An 18,944-nucleotide genomic window follows, 5' to 3' on the forward strand; every position below is an offset into this window, starting at 1 on the left:
CCAAACTTTTTCTTATGCATCTTCAGATTCTAGCAAATCATCAAGAGGGCTTCCCTGAGTCCCAAGCTATGTTCCCTTTTCCTGGCTACATGCTAGGTTGTAGCACACTGTCACTCTCTTTGTAATTGTAAATAATTGCTCATCTCCAGCTCAGACAGCAGATGGTAAACTCCAAGAAGGTAATGACTATATCCATCTTGGGCACTGATAGGTATCTCACAGAGTTGAACTGAACTGTAGTCTCCGAAGCAGAGGACTAAAATTCATGAGCTTCCTGTGTGTTCCTAGCAGCTGTCATGGTAGTTAATAATACATCAAACAAATCAGGGTCTTTTCATCATGTGTAGCAAAATAAGGGATATGAATTATATAATCTCTATGTTCCCTTCTTGCTTAAAAACTATAACCATGATTCTACCTACTTATTTTACTACTGGAGTAATCATTTTGTCATTAAAAAGAATAAAAACAAAGTCTTCAAGGATCACTCTCTATGTTTTCTAGGTTAAATTAATGGATAAGTATAAAAAATAATATCCCGTAAATATATGTTCACATTAGAACCATTATGGAATAGCATAGCCTGAACTTACTGCCACTATTATTCATTTAACTATTACATTTGTTCCTTGGTATCTACAGGGGATCTGTTCCAGGATTTTCCAGGGACATCAAAAACCACAGATACTCAAATTCCTTTTATCAAATGACATAGTACTTTGTATAACCTATTGCACCTTCTCCTATATCATTTCTAGATGACTAATAATACTTAATACAATGTAAATTCTATGTAGATAGTTGTTATACAGCATAATTATTTGTGCCACAGTCTGGCTGGGCACAAAATCACGAGTGACTCACAGCCTTTTAGATTCAAACAGCAATTCTTTATTCCCAAACTCACACCGGCACTCTACAAACACGTTCTGGAAAAATCCATGTTCTGGGCAAAATCCACACACTCCACCAGGCTCTGAATCCCAAATACTCTCTGAATCCCATGAGAACTCAATGGGAACTCAAGGAGCGGTGAGCCTGAGGCAGCAGGATACACCCTATTTCCAACAGGGTACACCTTAAACCTGGAACCGCCCTAAACCCAAGGAGTGGGATACTCCCTAATCCCAGGAGGATACACCCGAAACCTGGATCTGCCCTGGTCTTTGAGCAAGGTCACCTTACATGCAATGTCACTGCAAATGACCTGGGTCCAATACGGAGATTCCTTCCTCTAAGCGACATTGGGTAGGCTGACAAAGAAATTGCCATGCGTCATTCCTACTTGGCAATGGCTCTCAGCATATTTGTAGTATTTTTAATGTTTTTTGAATATTTTTGACCTGTGGTTGGTTCAATCTGTGGTTGCAGAACCCCGAATATGGAGGGACCATTAGAGATCACACATGGTCTCTGTGTACCAGGCACTGTCCTAGGCATGTGGGGGGGAACATCAATGAATAAAACAAAGGTTCTTGACTTCTGAAAATTTGCATTCGGCAAGAGGAAAGACACGTAATAATGTGGCTCTTATCAGGATGGAAATGCAAAACCCTTGAGGAAAAACCTGGCTGAGCACAGGGGGCAGAAGAAGGACCACCTACAGGAGAGAGATGGCAGTGGCTCACCAAGGGGCCATCAGTGATAGAGGCAGTAAGGAAAGCCTGCGTATTCTGAAGATAGAGCCAAAACAGAATTGAGAGAAAGGGGGTGAAGAAGATAAATCAACAGAAGGATGGGTGTGCAGAGGGCTGGGATCAGGGGCTGATGTCAAACACACAAAGTCTGTGAGATCCATGGAGGTCAGATGGAGAAGTCACGGGGACTGAGATCTCCTGAGGCATGGTCAATCAAGAGGTCAGGAGGAAAATCAGCATAGAACACTTTGAATGAGCCACCAACAAGAAGAAAGGACAGAAGTCAGGCCCCCAGGGTGTCACAGAGAATGCTAATTAGAAGCTCGAAGTCAACTGCATCAGGAAAACTAAGAAAAGGAATTCAATCAGGACATTAACAGGCTGTTGCAAAATAGAGCCATTTCAGTCATGTGGTGGGTTCCAGCATCCACCTGGAGCATGCTAAGGAGAAAGAGCAGGTGAGACAACAGGTACAGACAGGGCTATAGAAAGATCTTTTCAGGAAGATCAAAGAATTGGAACAGGAGGTAGAGAGAAGTGTAAGAGGCAAGGGAAGCACTTATTTCTAATAAAGGTGATTATGACAGCACATTTGTATATTGATGGGAAGAAACAGTTTTTACAGCAGGAAATTCAAGTTTTGAATACATTGGTAGCTAACTCATGAATTATTGACCATGGCCACATATTTAAACTTAATGATAGTCATTTGGCTAAGTCAGAAATAATACAAAGCAAGTAAGCTATTACTATGCAGAGAGGTTCCCATTTAGTCTCCCATTTCAATGAAGTATAAAATTTGTTGGGCACGGAGATACAAAAGTTCTGTATTAGACTGTCTTGTAAGGGGACACAGGGAAGAATTTTGCATGCAAGTTTCCAAATCCATCTAGTAGTTTGAAGAGTCTGAGTTAGCATTAGATAAGTAAAAGTACCTGGAATGTTCAAAGTAAGACTTCTAATTCCTACTTATACTATTTTTGTACAAACAGAAACTATCTTCTGAATGCATATCCAGGAAGTAACCCCAATAGCAGGGAAAAGTCCATTTATGGAATTGGTATTAAGTAAAAGAATGACTCTAAAATTTAGAAGAGTTTCCCAGACAATTTACAAGGCAAATGTTTCTCAAAACAGGGAATAGATTTACATCTGAACTGTCTACACACCCTGTTCCACAGAAAATGAATGTCTGCTCAAGATTCAGTACAACCTTCAATATGGGCCAACCTTATCATAAGATGTCTGAGAACAGGAAATCTATTATTATATCCTGGCTATAGAAATGACAGAAATCAGCTGGTTACTATTTTTAAAACCTAAAACTTCTACAGTCAAAATAAAATAAAGCCTGGCTCATTAAGATTTTAGTTTCTATGGATACATCTTCTTTCACAAAAAGAGGAGTGTTGAAACTTTCATCTGGAAGAAAAATATGTTGCTAATACAGTTTTTAAATAAATATGTGAAAAAAATTTAAAGTCTATATTCACACGTGTTTTTGGTTGACATGCATTTGATATGTAACTGAAGCTAACCTCATATAACCTATTAGGAGTCTTAAGTATCTTCATTTCACTGAAAGTGAAAAGATCCTTGAAATATCTTCTCGCTAACCTGGCTTCTCTAGCGAAAAGATGACCAATTATTTTAAGAATATTTAAGGCCAAGTAAGAAGATGGTAAGATTAACTTTTAAAGCACTTTTGTCCTGATGTTTCTGACCAGATTTTTCTTTTTATTTCTAAATGGAACGTGAAAATAAGTGAGGCAGCATTCCATAGGTCTGCTACTTGCCAGTTATGTGACTGGAGGCAAATGTCACCTTCTTGAGGAAGAAGCAGTATGGTATGTCAGTACACACAGATGTTCTGAGACTCAGAGAATGATCAAGTGCAGAAAAGGGCTCTGTATAATGCAATGATATTATTTTTTGTTATCTAAAATCACTTCCTGTGGCTCTAGGGGTGTAGCTTGGTGGTAGAGTGTTCCTTGGCACAAAAAATAAAATAAAATCATTTCCCATAAATGAAATCATTTGCCTGTCCATTTCTAACTTAAAAGCTTACAGGATGCTAGTTACGAACAATTAAATAGAACGTATTTCTCACTCACTAAGATGATGATTTTGAGAATTTCCAACATTGGGTGAAACCCTAATGTACATGCTTCTCATTTTCTGCACATGCACACCTCAGTTTGTTACAATAAACCAAGAAATGACAGTGTCTTCATCTGCTATAACGATGTCAGCAGGTCTGCCCATTTTTAACCCCCTACAGGTATCTTGGAATGATCCTCTCCATTTACAATACTGCTACAGGGTCCACACCACCATCAACTTGCACTTCCACAGGTAAAGACCACTTACCAACCTCCCTGCTGTGGCTCTTCTCCCACCAATACCTTATGCAATTGAGAAAGTGATTTTCTTACAAACAAGTCTGATTATTATGCTATTCCAAAATATCACTGGAAAAGTCAAATGTTGTCAGGTTTTTTTTTTAATTACATCCACACTCAGATCTTCATTTCTAGTTCAGGGACTATGCTGATTCTTTATCTATAAGAGCAGTCTCATTTCTGTATCTCTGCCTGAACTTAGGTCACTCTTTATGCCATCTTTCCCTTCACTCTGACAAATCAACCCAACTTACAGGACCTACTATTTGGTGACTATTCAATCCACAATGACTTTTTCTTTACTGAAATCCTATTGCTTTTCCAGTCAGAACCACACTGAACTGTGTAACACAAAGTCAGGTAAATGAACAACGACCTGTGTTAGTATAAAAGGGAGCACGTTTCAAATCCCATTGCTATTGCCAACTGAGTGCTCTGGCAAGTTACTTTACCATCCTGAACTTCGGGCACTCCATTCCATGAAATGAGAAATGTGTACCTCATTTCACTGTTTTGGTAAATTCTACAATATAAGAAAACTAGAAAATACCTCATGCAATGCTAGATAGCTGTTGTAGCCTGACAAAAACCCCAGTTACTTGGGAGGCTCAGGCAAAAGGATTGCAAATTCAATGCCAGTCTGGGCAACCTAGCAAGATCCCAGCTCAGAGCAGCATAGGCCTGGCATGCTCAAGGTCCTGGGTTCCACCCCAGAACTGTGAAAGAAAGGGAGAAAGGGAAAACACAGGACACATGCACATGTATGTGTGTATGCACACACACATGCACATACATGCACACACACACTATTGTGAGCTCATAACTCTAGGAAGCACCATGTAAACTAGGTTATATGGGGCTAGCAACTTCAGCCATTCAGGGGTATCCCTAGCAGGTTAAGTGGGCACTTGTATTCCTCATGTCCCTTTGGCTTTTCCTTTTGATTAGACTGTAAGTATGGAAGGGCAAGCATCCTGGAACAACTGTGCATGTGCCCCTACTCTTGACATGATAAGTACACATTAGGGGCTGGTGATATAGCTCAGTTGGTAGAGTGTTTGCCTTACATGCATAAGGCCTTGGGTTCAATCCCCAGCACTTCCTACCAAAAAACAGAGAAAGAATGAAAAAGTGCATATTAGTTAATATTTTCCTATTCCTCCTGCCCCATCCCACAACAGATTTGCTTTGAATAGACTGGGTTTTTCATCTACGCCATCAGCTTTCATTAAAGAGAGCTTTAAAAATATCTGCAATGGGGGGCTGGGGATGTGGCTCAAGTGGTAGCGCGCTCGCCTGGCATGCATGCGGCCCGGGTTCGATTCTCAGCACCACGTACAAACAAAGATGTTGTGTCCACTGATAACTAAAAAATAAATATTAAAAAATTCTCTCTCTCTCTCCTCTCTCACTCTCTCTTTAAAAAAAAAAATCTGTAATGTAAAACAGATGTTTTTTATTGAAGCCCTTCTTTCTTTCTCGATGGTATGCTTATGGGCAGTACCATAAATATCTGTGTGAGAGATTTATTTTAGCCCAAGAAAAGCTATGCTTCTCTTATACAAAATGTCTATTTCACAGGGATGCTGCAAAAATATAACAGGCTGTTTGTCTTTACATTTTGAATACAGGAAGTAGAAGGCCAAATATAGTATTTAATTTTAGAACCTAAATAGAATCTTGGGACCTTATGACCTTTCCCCTGGTGGCCAGTACCATCTATTCTAATACAGTTTTACTATGGTGTAGATATTGATAATTTTTCTCCAATACCCATTCTCCTCTTCTTCCTTTCTGTAATAATACTCCCCAGATTTTAGTTGATCCCAGTGAAAGTCTGAGAAAATACGTCCCAGTCTCTCTTTAAAAAAATAACTAATAAGGGTTAAACAGAAATGATGTGGATAATTTCTGGGTCAGGCAGCAAAAGCAAACTCTTTTTACCTTGTACTTCCTCTTTGCCCTTCTGAAGGGTCACAGCATAGACATGATAGTGAAGCAGCTTTGACCTCGAAGAAGATAGTAATATCCCTAGAAGAGCAAAACCATACATGGCAGAATATTCCTAAGATTAACAAGTAACATTGTACTCCTGACAGGATGGGCTTTTATGTGAAAAAAAAATCAATCAATCCATCCATCCATCCATCTTGGTTAATACTGTATTATCTTGGTCCTCTGTGAAGCAGATGAAGCAATTTACCACCCAATCTACAGTGGTTCCCAAAGTTTTGAGTGTGTGTGTGCATGCGTGTGTTTAACAGCTCACCCTTTTCGTATATGTTCCAGTAAGCTACTTCCAGCGTCTTTGTCATATGAAGGAATGGAGAGAAAAAGAAAATTTAAAAAAAGAAAGAAAATAACACAGACACAAGGGACCAGTTTGACACCCAGAATCTGCCTGAGCCCCATCACATCTTTTACAGATCCATCTCTGAAGCAGAATGATTCTCTTTTTCAAAATGTGATCAAAATGAGAATAAAGCTAGTTTGCATTTGCTAAGAGCTTTTGAATTTTACTTCAAAGTACTATCACAGACTACACAGAAATGGAGAAGTAAAAGGAGGATCTTCTTCCCTACAACTTCCAACATGACCCATTTGTGGACTCCTTCCCAACTCAGATGAACCAAGTTCAGTAGTCATGGAAAGAGAGTTAATGGGTGTTGCAGGCAGGTTGCAATCTCGATATCACTTACTCATGTGACTGGACTTTTAGAAAATTGTGAAAGTAATGTATGTTCAACAACCCAAACATCACAGAAAGTTCTTAAACAAAAAATAATGGCCCTCTACCCCTTGTCTCATTCTACCCAATGCAGTCAACAATGACAGTCCTTTGGGTATTCATTCATGCACATTCTCATCCATATATAAACATATGGACTTATTTTCACTTACAATATAAACAATATAAAATTCATGTATGGTTACATAATATTCATATATATCTAGATAAGTAATAATCTTAAATCTTACATCCCAAATTTTAAGCAATTACATCATTTTGAGGGGGAAATTTAATTAGTCTTCTATGATATAAATACACACAAAATTTAAAAACTATTATAGCATATTCTATTTCCAAAACATATCCCCAAATCCATCTAATTTTCTGTCTCCTCCACTCTCATTGCTGTCATCATTGCTAAATGAACTATTGTAATTGCTTCCAACTGTTCTCAATTTCTCTATTCCTACCCTTGCAATCCATCCCTATAAAAGCATGATTACTTAAAACCCTCAAGTAGATAAAATCATCCCCCTGCTTAAAGCCTTCCCATTAGTCTTCATCAATATAAGAATGAAACACAAATTCCTTCCAAAGTTCCAAAAGGCACAACACTTCTACAACTCTTTCTAACAGGCCCCTGCCAAAGATTTAGACCTTACTGGAGAACTGGCCACTCCCCCCAACCCCTCACCTCCACCTCCCCACCGCCCCCTGGCCTTCTTTCTGCTTTCTGGCCTCTGTCCCCTCTGATCCTTACACTCAAATATTTCCTTCTCCAATGCAAATGGAGTGTTCTACTTGTCATGCACACTCAGGTTACACCTTCTGCTAAGTATAAAAAGGCTGCTTGGGGAGGTAAGTGGACTTCAAAGACTCCCTACTGGACAGATCAGACATCTGATGTGGGAACATATTTCCTATATTTTGAGTCAGAGTAACCCAGAACATTTTTTCCCCGCTCAATTTGGTGGGAGAACAAAAAATAAAAAATAAAAATAAAAAGCCAGAAAAAGCAATAGTGTCCTCTTACAGAGAGCCCAGCACAGACAGTGCAGTTAACAAATGTTTACAGAAGGGATGAACAAATAAACAGTTATCAGGGTAAAGTATAAACTAATGTTTATGCTGTGTCTAAGCTCTAGGTGATAAAAGCATCATGTAAAAGCATCCATATAATGTTTTCAATTAGCAAAATTTTTTGAATATTTGAATCAATTGTAAGGCTGTGTGTGTGTTTATGTGTGTGTGTTGTTTACCTTAAGTCACTAGAATTTCCAATGGATTGAGAATTACATGGTGTCTTATGACTGTTAGAGATCACAGGGATTGATCTAACCCTTACCAATATTTTTATAATACTGTGTAAGTCACAAAAATGTGTTGATGTTTTATTTCTTTCAGCCTCTTCCTACCTCCACTTCCCTGTTAGTATGAATTTTTCATTTTGCCATTAGAGTAGAAATCAGAGTTGGCCTAATCATTGGCAGCATGCTCCAGGCTAACTGCCTTAATTCTTTTGACTTTCTTCATCTGTAAAATGGAAATGATTTTTGCAGTACAGACATAATTATATGTAGAATAATCCACACAATTCTGCAAACTTGAAATACATGAAAAATAAGAATAACTAACTATAATAATGTGGTTTCAAACTCTTGCATGGTTTCCATTGGCTGATTAACATAGTTGCAAAGGAACTGTGGTTAGGAAATATATATCAATAGATACATACAATGACGCAACAGCCTCATAATGATGAATAATTGTGTTTTTTTAAAGTTGTAATCCAGACTATAAAACAAAAAAGTAAAATATTTATTTTTAAAATGGATCACTTAGATCTCCACATTACTTTCTCCCACTACAATTTAAAAAATATATATTTTAACTGGCAACTGCCTCAACTACACATATTTAAAATGAAAAATAAAATGAAAAAATAAAAGTAAGAGAAATATATCTTATTTTTCTTGAAGTATCTGAATTCTCTTAGAATGATAGCAAAGCAGAAACAAACACTGGAGGTCACAGAAGGAGTCTGAGGGACTCAACTTTTAGAAACACCATGAAAAGAAAGCTCAGAGTCATGTGTTTCATCCATTTGGATATAAATTTGCTTCCTCCCTAATCTTGTTTTTGTCTAAGGACCATATGGTGATGTCCTTTCCAAATATGACTTGTATAAATTTCTATTTGTAGGATCTATTCATAACCTGATTTCTAAGATTCTTGAAATTTTGACACTTGCAGATTTTGAAATTTCTTATATTTTAGGACTTCAATGACTAGGGTCAGAGGATAATGTGCATTAAAAAAAAACCTGTCAAGAAAACTATCTGAAATATATCCACAATACTGAATTAACAGAGGCTGCAAACCTATTAAATGTATGAAAGTCTTTGCCCAATTAGTTGGGGCAAGAGTTCTATCCAAGTTAAATTCATCATACAAAATGATCAATAAAAGTAAGACCATACACATACTCAATACTAGAGAAAAAAGAAAAAGATGCTGAAGGACCTAGAAGCTGCTACATGTACAGCCATTGCATTTCATAAGGTCGTTTTAGTTAGAAGGGAACCACTGGTGGTGACAGGTCCACTCCTACCTTGGCAGTTAGGCTGAAGAACCTCTTGGGCTCGATCATCTTCTCCACAACATCGCACTTGATCCCAGGCGTGCTGTCATACTCGTACACAACCCCATACTCTAGGTGGACGTTGTCCACTATCAGACTCACGTGCTCCTTCTTTCCATCGATAATGGCCATGGTGTTGAACTTGTAAAGTGCCTCTGCAATGCAGACGATCTTAATTTGTCAACATCATGAAGGGTTTTTTTTCATCTCCTCAAATATTTTGAGCCTCAAATAATTTTTCAAGAGTTCTTTAAATGTTGGCTAAATCCGATGAATGAAGCATCTATTCTTGTTAACAATTTGAAAAATAAACGCACTTTATAGAAAGCAAATGCTTGAGTGATCCAAACCTCACCACTTTAATATGACCAATCTCATCTTTATACCACTTAGATCTGTGGACCATGTGTATATTTAGTTATACCAATATAAATACTACAGATGTGATTTTGTGTTTTTTTTTTCATGAAAAGTGTATACACAACTTAAATTAAGGGTTTCTAAAAATGTGTTAAACATTGAATGAATATTTTTTCAAAGCATAAAAAAAAACATGTAAAGAAGGGCATATTATAGAAGACAAAGGAGATGTAAGAATTGTTTTTGAACAGAGAGGTTAGGATACCTGAAGTTTCCCAAACAGCCTCTTTCAGGGAGAGTTCATTGAGAAAATTCATCATTGATCAGTATACTAAAAATTTCTATATAGAATGTCTTCCTATAGATTTTCAGCCTGGAATCAGTCAACTGGTGGAAAAACACTTAAAGTGGCATGAAAGAAACCAGGAGATCCAATAATAATATTAAGTAAACAAAAATAAATTTAATTGTTTATTTAAAACCACAAATTTTTAGAATAAGATAGTAAAATGTATGTCTTAAATAGGCTAAAGGGGTGTATTGGTTTACCTTAAACTAATTAAGTCCCAGAATAGTTAGACATCAGTTCCTAACTACCAATTAACCAACCTAACTTATATTGTTACACCAAAGAAGAATAATTCCAAATGAGAAATAAAAGCCTCGGGATGAGGTACTGAGGCTCATCTTATTTTGAATAACTAACATCATGTCTTATCATAATAATATTATGGTGCTCCAATGAAGTTGAGATATTTCTGATTTTGCCATGAGTTGGACAGGATCCAACTAAGCTTTCCTAGGAACCCTTTCTATGATTGATATAAACAGATGTCATATGATAAGAAACATATATTTGGTCTGTGGCCCCTATAAGAAACATATTTGGTCTGGACCTTCTAAAATACTTACAACTTACAGAGCTATTGAGACAACAGGGGTGCCTTTTGTTATCCATGACAAGCTCCTTTCAACCACATACTAGTAATGTGTTCATGAGGTGATTGTTAGTGAGCCCTTAAATAACTTCAAAATGGGGGCTGATGGTCAAAGGAATCAACCATGCAATTAGGGGTCTGGAACTTTCAACTCCACCTGCAGACCTCTGGGTGTAGGGGGTGGGTTGAGATTAAGTTCAGTTACAATAGCCAATGATTTAGCCAAACACATTACATAATGGAACCCACTAAAAAACAATGCAGGTTGGAGATCCCCCCAAGTAGAAAAACATATGCATACATCCAGAGGGGTACACATCTCAAAACACTGGGGACACAGCTCACCTTGTAAACCTGCTCATGTTGTATACTTTATAATAAATTAGTGATAGTAAGTGAAGTGTGCTACTGAGTTCCATGAATATTTCTAGCAAATATTGGATCTAAGAAGAGGGTGTGAGAACCCCTGACCTTAAAGCCAATTGGTCAGAAATACAGGTGAAAACCTGGAACCTACAAGGGCATCTGAGGAGAGGGCAGTCTTGAGGGACTGACGTCCATACTAACTCCCAGAAATAGGTGTTGGAACTGAATTACAGCACACCCCATTGGTATCTGGAGAGTAGGAATCTTGCTTGGCATGGGGGGGAAAAAAACCACACATATGGTGTTAGAAGTGTTGCCAGTAAAAACTGCCCAGAATACGGAACTCTCTATCTGTACTGGTTTGAAAGAATCTAATGGTATAATAAAAATAAAACTGTCCATAGACATGCACCAATAAGATGAGTGGAAACAGGAAAATAATTATAAAGGAGGATTGTTTTTCTATGAAAAAGTTCTAAAATAAAAATTCAAGGTATCTGTCAGAGGCAGACATACATGCAATTGCTTCAGTTGCTTTTGACAACACCTCTGGATAAAGCAATTTGCTGGATTGTTCAATTGAGAAAACAGAAATAGCAGGAGAATTTATCCAAAGACCTCTCTCTCTCTCTTTTCTTTCTCTTTTCCCATTATTAGTTTGCCAATTTCCTTACTGTCAATGTTAGAATATAGTAAAAGTTACTCAAATCAAGAACATATTTTGAAAGGAACTCTGGACCTTCCAGACCAAGGCTTCTACATTTTAATAAACATGTAAATCTTTTCAAAATGAGGATAAGCTGAGATTCTGTTTTTTTTTTTTATTGGTACCACAGATTGAACCCAGAGACCCTTAACCACTGAGCTACATTCCCAGAACTGCCCATCCCCATCCCCTCTTTTCTTAGTTTTTATTTAGAGAGCGTGGCACTGAGTTGTTTAGGGCCTCTCTAAGTTGCTGAGGCTGACTTTGAACTGCCTCAGCCTCCTAAGCCACTGGGATCACAGGTGTACCCATGCGCCTTGCTGAGGTTCTGCATTTTTCTCTGGTTTGTGATCACTGGAATAGCAAAGTCTAAACAACATTCAATCTGCTACCTATGGATTTCCAGTTTTCCCAGAACCATTTGTTGAAGAGCCCATCTTTTCTCCAATGTATGTTTTATGGCACCTTTGTCAAGTATGAGATAACCTTATTCATGTGAATTTGTCTCTGTGTCAACTATTCTGTTCCATTAGTCTCCATGTCAATTTTGGAACCAATACAATGCTGGTCTTGTTATGATAGCTCTGTAGCATAATTTAAGGTCCGATATTGTGATACTTTCAGTTTCACTTTTCTCACAATAGCTTTGGCTATTCTGGGTCTCTTATTTTTCAAAATGACTTTCATGGTTGCTTTTTCTATTTCTATGAAGAATGACACTGGGATTTTAATAGAAATTGCATTAGATCTGTATTGCAATTTTGGTAAAATGGCCATTTTGATAATATTAATTCTGCCTATCCAGGAATATGGGAGATATTTCCATCTTCTTCAACTTCTTTCTTTAGTGTTCAATAATTTTCACTACTAGAGGTCTTTCACCTCTTTTGTTAGATTGATTTCCAGATTTGGTTTTATTTTTGTTCTTTGTGGGTTGTTTTTTTTGTTTGTTTGTTTGTTTTTGTTTGGCTTTTTTGAGGATATTGTGAATGGGATGATTTTCCTAATTATTCTTTTAGCTGATTCATATCAGTGCATGGGAATGAAATTGATTTATGGGTGTTAATTTTATATCCTGCTACTTTTATGACTTTGCTTATGAGTTCTAGAAGTTTTCTGGTGGAGTTTGTTGGGTCTTCTAAATATATAATCATGTCAGGGGCAAATAGGAAAGATAGTGGAATGATTTTGACACAACTTTCCTATATGCATATATGAATACACCACAGGGAATCTTGACATCATGTACAACCACAAGACTGGGATCCTAATTAGAATGAGATGTACTCCATGTTTGAATATATTGTTATACTCCACTGTCATGTAAAACTAAAAAGAACAAAAAAAAATTTAAAACATTCAATTCCAAATAATGAAACATGACATAATTCAAGATTGAGTCCTCACTTTAACACTTAACCATAATGGGTAAAAACCTACAAAGACTGCAATTTCTGAAAGGCTATGATCATTCTTATTTTTTTTAAATGTTCTCTTTTAATGATTAAGTGCGATAAGCCATGTAAAACTTTTAAATAGTGCCTACCAACCAGGAATGAATATGAATATGACACGTTAGGCACAAGCTATTACTGCTTGCTTATATGACATGACATCTATTTGGTGATAATGACTTAAGATTCAAAGTTAGGATTGGAAGATACAAGACCTTCAACATTAGCATGTAGATGCAAACAGAGTGGAAAAGAAAACTATTAAATGAACAGGGAGAAAAAGAAGAAACCTACCTTCAACTTTGCGGTCAAAAGCATCCCCTGGTTCATCTCCAGGAGGTTTTGAGTTAGATTTTTGGAGGTCTTCCTGAGCACTCTTGATGCTATTATAAACCCACTGTATGGAATCTTGCTGGAAATGAGGGGGGAAAGAAACTTCAGAGGTAATAAATAGTACATCCTAAAATGCATATCTACTTCATAAACTTGCTTTAGAAGAAGAGTTGCCCATCTTATTTACTGCTGTAGTTTGTTTAGAAATAATAGAATTTGAAAGAGAAAGACAATCAACATCAGAATGGAAAGTCAATGATAATTTAACAAACTGACATTTTTCAAGCTTAAATTATCCTTCAAAGATATGTTTTATGTTAATTTATCTTCCAAAGATATGTCCCAAAGATATTTTTTTAAACAGGATGTATTTCTCAAATGTCTTACTTAAATGCCTCAAGTATATCTTAAAATGAGTTATAAATTACATCTTAAAAATAAGCAAATGTTAGATGGACAGTTTGGGAATGAATCAAATTTTCTATAACTGTACAAACCATTTTAAATGCCCTCAATAGTCATCTTATTTTAATACATTTAATGCTTCTTTGAATCAAAACAACATGAAAATAGGGAGAATATCTTTTATCTCATCGAGTTTCTAACTATCTTCAATCTTTCCATGTCAAAAATCATCTTGCATTTTAATTGAGACAGTAACTCCAATCTTATTTAGAGAAATGAGAGAGATGAAATGGCTACCAAATAAATGCTTCAAGGGTAATATTACTTCAAGGTTTATCCTTTTTTTATATAAGATGATAAATCAAATTCTAACTGAATTACTGAAGTGCGATGTAATCTATTTTTTCTCTTGCATCAGATTCACTATTGTATTTATTATAGTGCTATAAATCATTAAAATGAGAGTTAAGAGCTGGGGATGTAGTGTAGCTTTGTAAGTAGAGTATGCGTTTAGCAAGCAAAAAGCCCTGAGTTCAATTCCCAGAACCAAAAACAAACAAAAGCATGCTAACTAACTTGGTCACTTGTTGTGGCCACCAATGAGCCACACTTATCAAACAATACCCACATCTTCTATAGTTCCTTCCCACTCTGAACCTTGGCTTGGTCCTGTGACCCTGTGACCCTGTGACTTCATGTGTCCAAAAGCAAGTACCATCCAACTAGGGGGTAATATTCCTTCTGGAAATCTACACACCACACAGAAAAGGAAACCCTACTGGAGACTGGAAAGGGAAACCATAGACAGGAGCTCTGGAGGACAACCTGCCACATGGGGCAAGAGGCCACAAGGAAGGGAACCCAGGCACCCAGTAAGGTCCCAACTGAACACAATGACATAGGAACCACCAACCAGTCAAATAAAGAGAAGTCATTAATCACTGTTCTTTTAAGCCACTAAGTTTTGGGGTGGTCTATTTTGTAGCAATGGATACCTAAGAGAGCATGTTACTCAGTGAATTTTTCTGTCCATTTATTCCTTTTAAAAATTATTTCTCTGATTAACACTCCTGATAAAGAGGAAAGACTTGATAATTTCTTAAAGAGTCTTTCAGAAAATGCATTCAATCATACAGTTTCTTAACAAATTATTATTGAACTACTATCAATCAGAGTAACCTATGAGTTCATGTGTAAATTCCAATTTCCCATGCTAGTTTTGACCTTATTAGTAAGCAAAATTGATCGGTTATTTCCATATAAGTTTAAAATTTTTCAGAACATCAGTCCTGGCCTATGAGAAAAATTGCCAATATGAGAACAATTTCATATTCTCAAATCCAGAAAAGAGCATTCCACCACACATGAGTACTAAAAATATAAGCCCTCTCTAAATTTCCTTATGCATCTAGTTGATTAAATTGAGAGAAATTTTCTCCTATAGTCCAATCTCCACTTTTTCTTCATGAGATAATGAACTTGACTTATGAATTAGGATTTCAATTTCATCTCTTTGTGACACATATGTGTCCAAAAATAAAAGTGATTAAATTTTAAGTAAAGACAAGCACATTTTGGCATTTTCTTTCAAAAGCTAACCCAGTTTCCTAAATAACAATATCCAAAAAATCAACTACACTCTATAAAACCCACAATTTCAACTTTTCACAGAAGTCTTAGGGTAAACAGTATATTTATAATTCACATGTATATACACAATGATCATTATTATATTCTAAAGTGATTCTAAGACAACAGCTCAATTCTTTGGATTTCAATTAGATAAACTCTTATCAAATAAATGAGGGCCAAGGATATGGCTTAGTTGGTAGAGTGCTTGCCTTGCATGCACAAAGCCCTGGGTTCAATCCCCAGCACCACAAAAAGAAAAAAAATGAAAATGAAAATACCCAACATCACTTTTTAAGCAAGTAATAAGACTATAACAATAAGATACAACCATTTAAACATAGTCAACTTTGATTAATTATGCAGATAATATAGTCATTATGGGATTTACAATGCTGCATTTAAACTCACTCAGAATTGGAAACTACAAACATTTCCAGCACTATCCTAGGCTGTCCCCTTGGTCTCCTTTGTTTTCAGATCCAGATAAACCGAAGAGCAGTTTACCTTCATTGGTCGCCTGTATTTCCTGAACGCTGTAACATGCGCAATGACACTGGCGTGGGTCTCTTTGCTGACATTGATTCCATTTACTTGGATAATACACTGTCCAGGGTGAAGACCAGCTGCTGCAGCTACAGTTCCTTTAATTACAAATGAGGAAAATGGCCAAAAATGTATATGAAAAATAAGATTCATCTTTATCATATATAGAACAATGAAAGCAATTTTTAAAATATAATAAGGGCTTAGCTAATATACTCCTAATAAATTCGGTTCTGATAGCAATTCTGTCTCAACATTTTTCTGCTTTTCAACTCACCATTCAAACTGTGATTAAAAGAACATTTTCCCATCTCCCTAAGAATAAGTTTGAGGGAATATTTCAAAGTGACCTTTAAACTGCTAATCAGTTATTTTCCTATTTAAATGTCTAGGAAATCTAATTTCCTAATATACATCTATGTAATAAAAACTACAAAAGCCAGAAACATATGTCTTATCTTTCTTTACAGAGTCCCTAAACATTGAAAGAAACCTCACTTTTTAAAAATAATGTCAATAATTTAATATGAATATCAAAATATATATATTCTTTCTTTTTCTTTTTCTTTTTTTCTTTTGGTGGCTCAGGGGATTGAACCCAAAGCCTAACATATTCTAGGCAAGTACCCTACAACTGAGTCACATTATCAACCTATAAAAATAAATTTTAAAGGCAAAAAATCAAGTCAATTAGCTACTATGAGCAGCCTGGATGTTCTATGAAAACATAAGTGTTCAGGAACCAGAGAATCTGTGGAGAACAGAGCAGATGCTACCAATTTTTCAATCACTTTGTTTGCATAGGTACAGATTTAAATACAGAAGTGGCATATTCTAGCCAGCAAGTTAAGGTTTCTCTGAACTTTCCAGTGATTGATATTGGATAGTCTGAGCAAATCAACATTGAGAAAGTACCACTAAAAATAGAATATATGTAATTCTCACAAATGGTTGTAAATATCATAAATATACTAGAAAAGATGTCCTTATAAGCATTTTCTCACATTAGGGAATTATTAAACAGTTCCATGAAAATTAATATTTATGAATAAATCTTTTCCTTTCCTCTCAGTTCCTAATAAAATTCATTCCCTGTTTATGGTTTGGATGTGAGGTATCCCAAAAAGGTTCATGTGTGAGCCAATGCAAGAAGGTTTAGAGGATAAATGATTAGTTTATAAGAGTCTTAACACAATCAGCAAATTAATCCCCTGGTAGGGATTAACTGAGTGGTAACTGAAGCACTAGGGTGTGACTGGAGGAAGTGGGAATTGGGACATGCCATGGGAGTATATATTTTGTATCTGGAGAGTGGAGACTCTCTCTCTCTCTCTCTCTCTCTCTCTCTCTCTCTCTCTCTCATACTGATCACCATGTGAGCTGCTTCCCTCTGTCACACTCTTCTGCCATGATGTTCTGACTCACCTTGAGCCCCAATAAAGGGAGCTGGCCTTCTATGGACTAAGACACCGAAATCCTAAGCCCCTAAAAAAACCTTTCCTTCTTTACAGTTGTTCTGGTTGGGTCCTTTAGTCACAGCAGCAAAAAAGCTGACCAAAACACTCCCCATAATATCAAACGGTTATTCAGTTATTCTGCATCGAATTGAGTCTTGGGGGAAGGAAGGACATTCCCAGGAGAGAAAATAGTAGAAAGAAAGGAATGGAGTCAAGAAATCACCTGGACATGTGGGGGTGTGAGTGCAGTACTGGGAAGGATGGTGTGATAGAGAGAGAAAGCGGAAGCAGAGCAGAGCCCCAGGGAGAAGGCCTTGTGTGGCTGGTGCGAAGCCCTCAGCCTCTGAACCTTACAGACACAGAAGATGCTGAAGGCCTGTATCTAAGATCCAGAATTAGTGAGGTAAGAAAAGAGAAGTCAGTCTTGGGGATAATTTTAAGAAAAAGAAGAAGGAGCTAGCTGATGAAGAACACATTTAAAAAATTGCTGAGTAGTAACAGGGGCCCGGTGAAGACAAGACAGTCCATCAGGAACCACGACCACAAAGCTGTTTAGGAGAAGGGACAAAAAGGTTCATCCAAGTCTGAAATCCAGTGGCCCAGATGTAGGTAGGCAAGAGGACCTCTGGTCACACTGGAAAGTGTGGGCTGACTGCTGTGACTCACTGTGAGAACAAGTCTAGGGAGACCTCTCTGATTTGACCACATAACATCAGTGTGAAAAGAAACCAGAGAAAAACATCTTTTCATTTAATGCACATTTTTTTATTTAATGCACAGAAGCATTTGTCTTTCGACTCTATCAGAAGCAGAAAAGCACAAGAATCAGATTTTGACCAACCTTATCGCTAATCTCCAAAGATAGAACCTTGTTCTTTAGATGATGGGAGACCTCAATTCACTCAGGATTTCAGTGACTTGCCAATACTGGTAATATGAACAACTCTTTTTTTTTTGGTTTTGTGAAAATGAAGAGATTTAATATGTAATATCCCATTTCCATTTGATAAAATTGAATGAGTTATTGAAACAGTTTTAAACGTCTATCCATCTCTACTTTGAAAAATTTGAGAGAACAGACAAGTTTTTCAAGTATGACAGATTTTTATCATAATCTGTATAAGATTAATTATTATACAGATTATGATAAAATTTTATTCTTATAACAAGGCCCTTTTAAATTGGCCTCTCTAATGTTTGAGTGATTATATTAAGATGCTTTCTGTTTCTTGGCACTAAAAGGTATTTATTTCCTCCTTGTTAGATAAATGCATGGCTTCTCATGCTTACAGAAATACTTCCAGCTACAGCATTTGGTTATTTATTATGTTTAGTAATG

At 36.6% G+C, this 18,944-nt stretch overlaps 1 pseudogene; it reads right to left on the reverse strand.

Moving 5' to 3' along the window:
• The window catches only part of LOC143388602 (phosphatidylinositol 3,4,5-trisphosphate-dependent Rac exchanger 2 protein-like), a 147,970-nt pseudogene that overhangs the window by 44,850 nt on the left and 84,176 nt on the right, over nucleotides 1-18,944 (reverse strand).

This window comes from Callospermophilus lateralis, unplaced genomic scaffold, assembly GCF_048772815.1.
Source record: "Callospermophilus lateralis isolate mCalLat2 unplaced genomic scaffold, mCalLat2.hap1 Scaffold_300, whole genome shotgun sequence".
NCBI classification, from domain to species: domain Eukaryota; kingdom Metazoa; phylum Chordata; class Mammalia; order Rodentia; family Sciuridae; genus Callospermophilus; species Callospermophilus lateralis.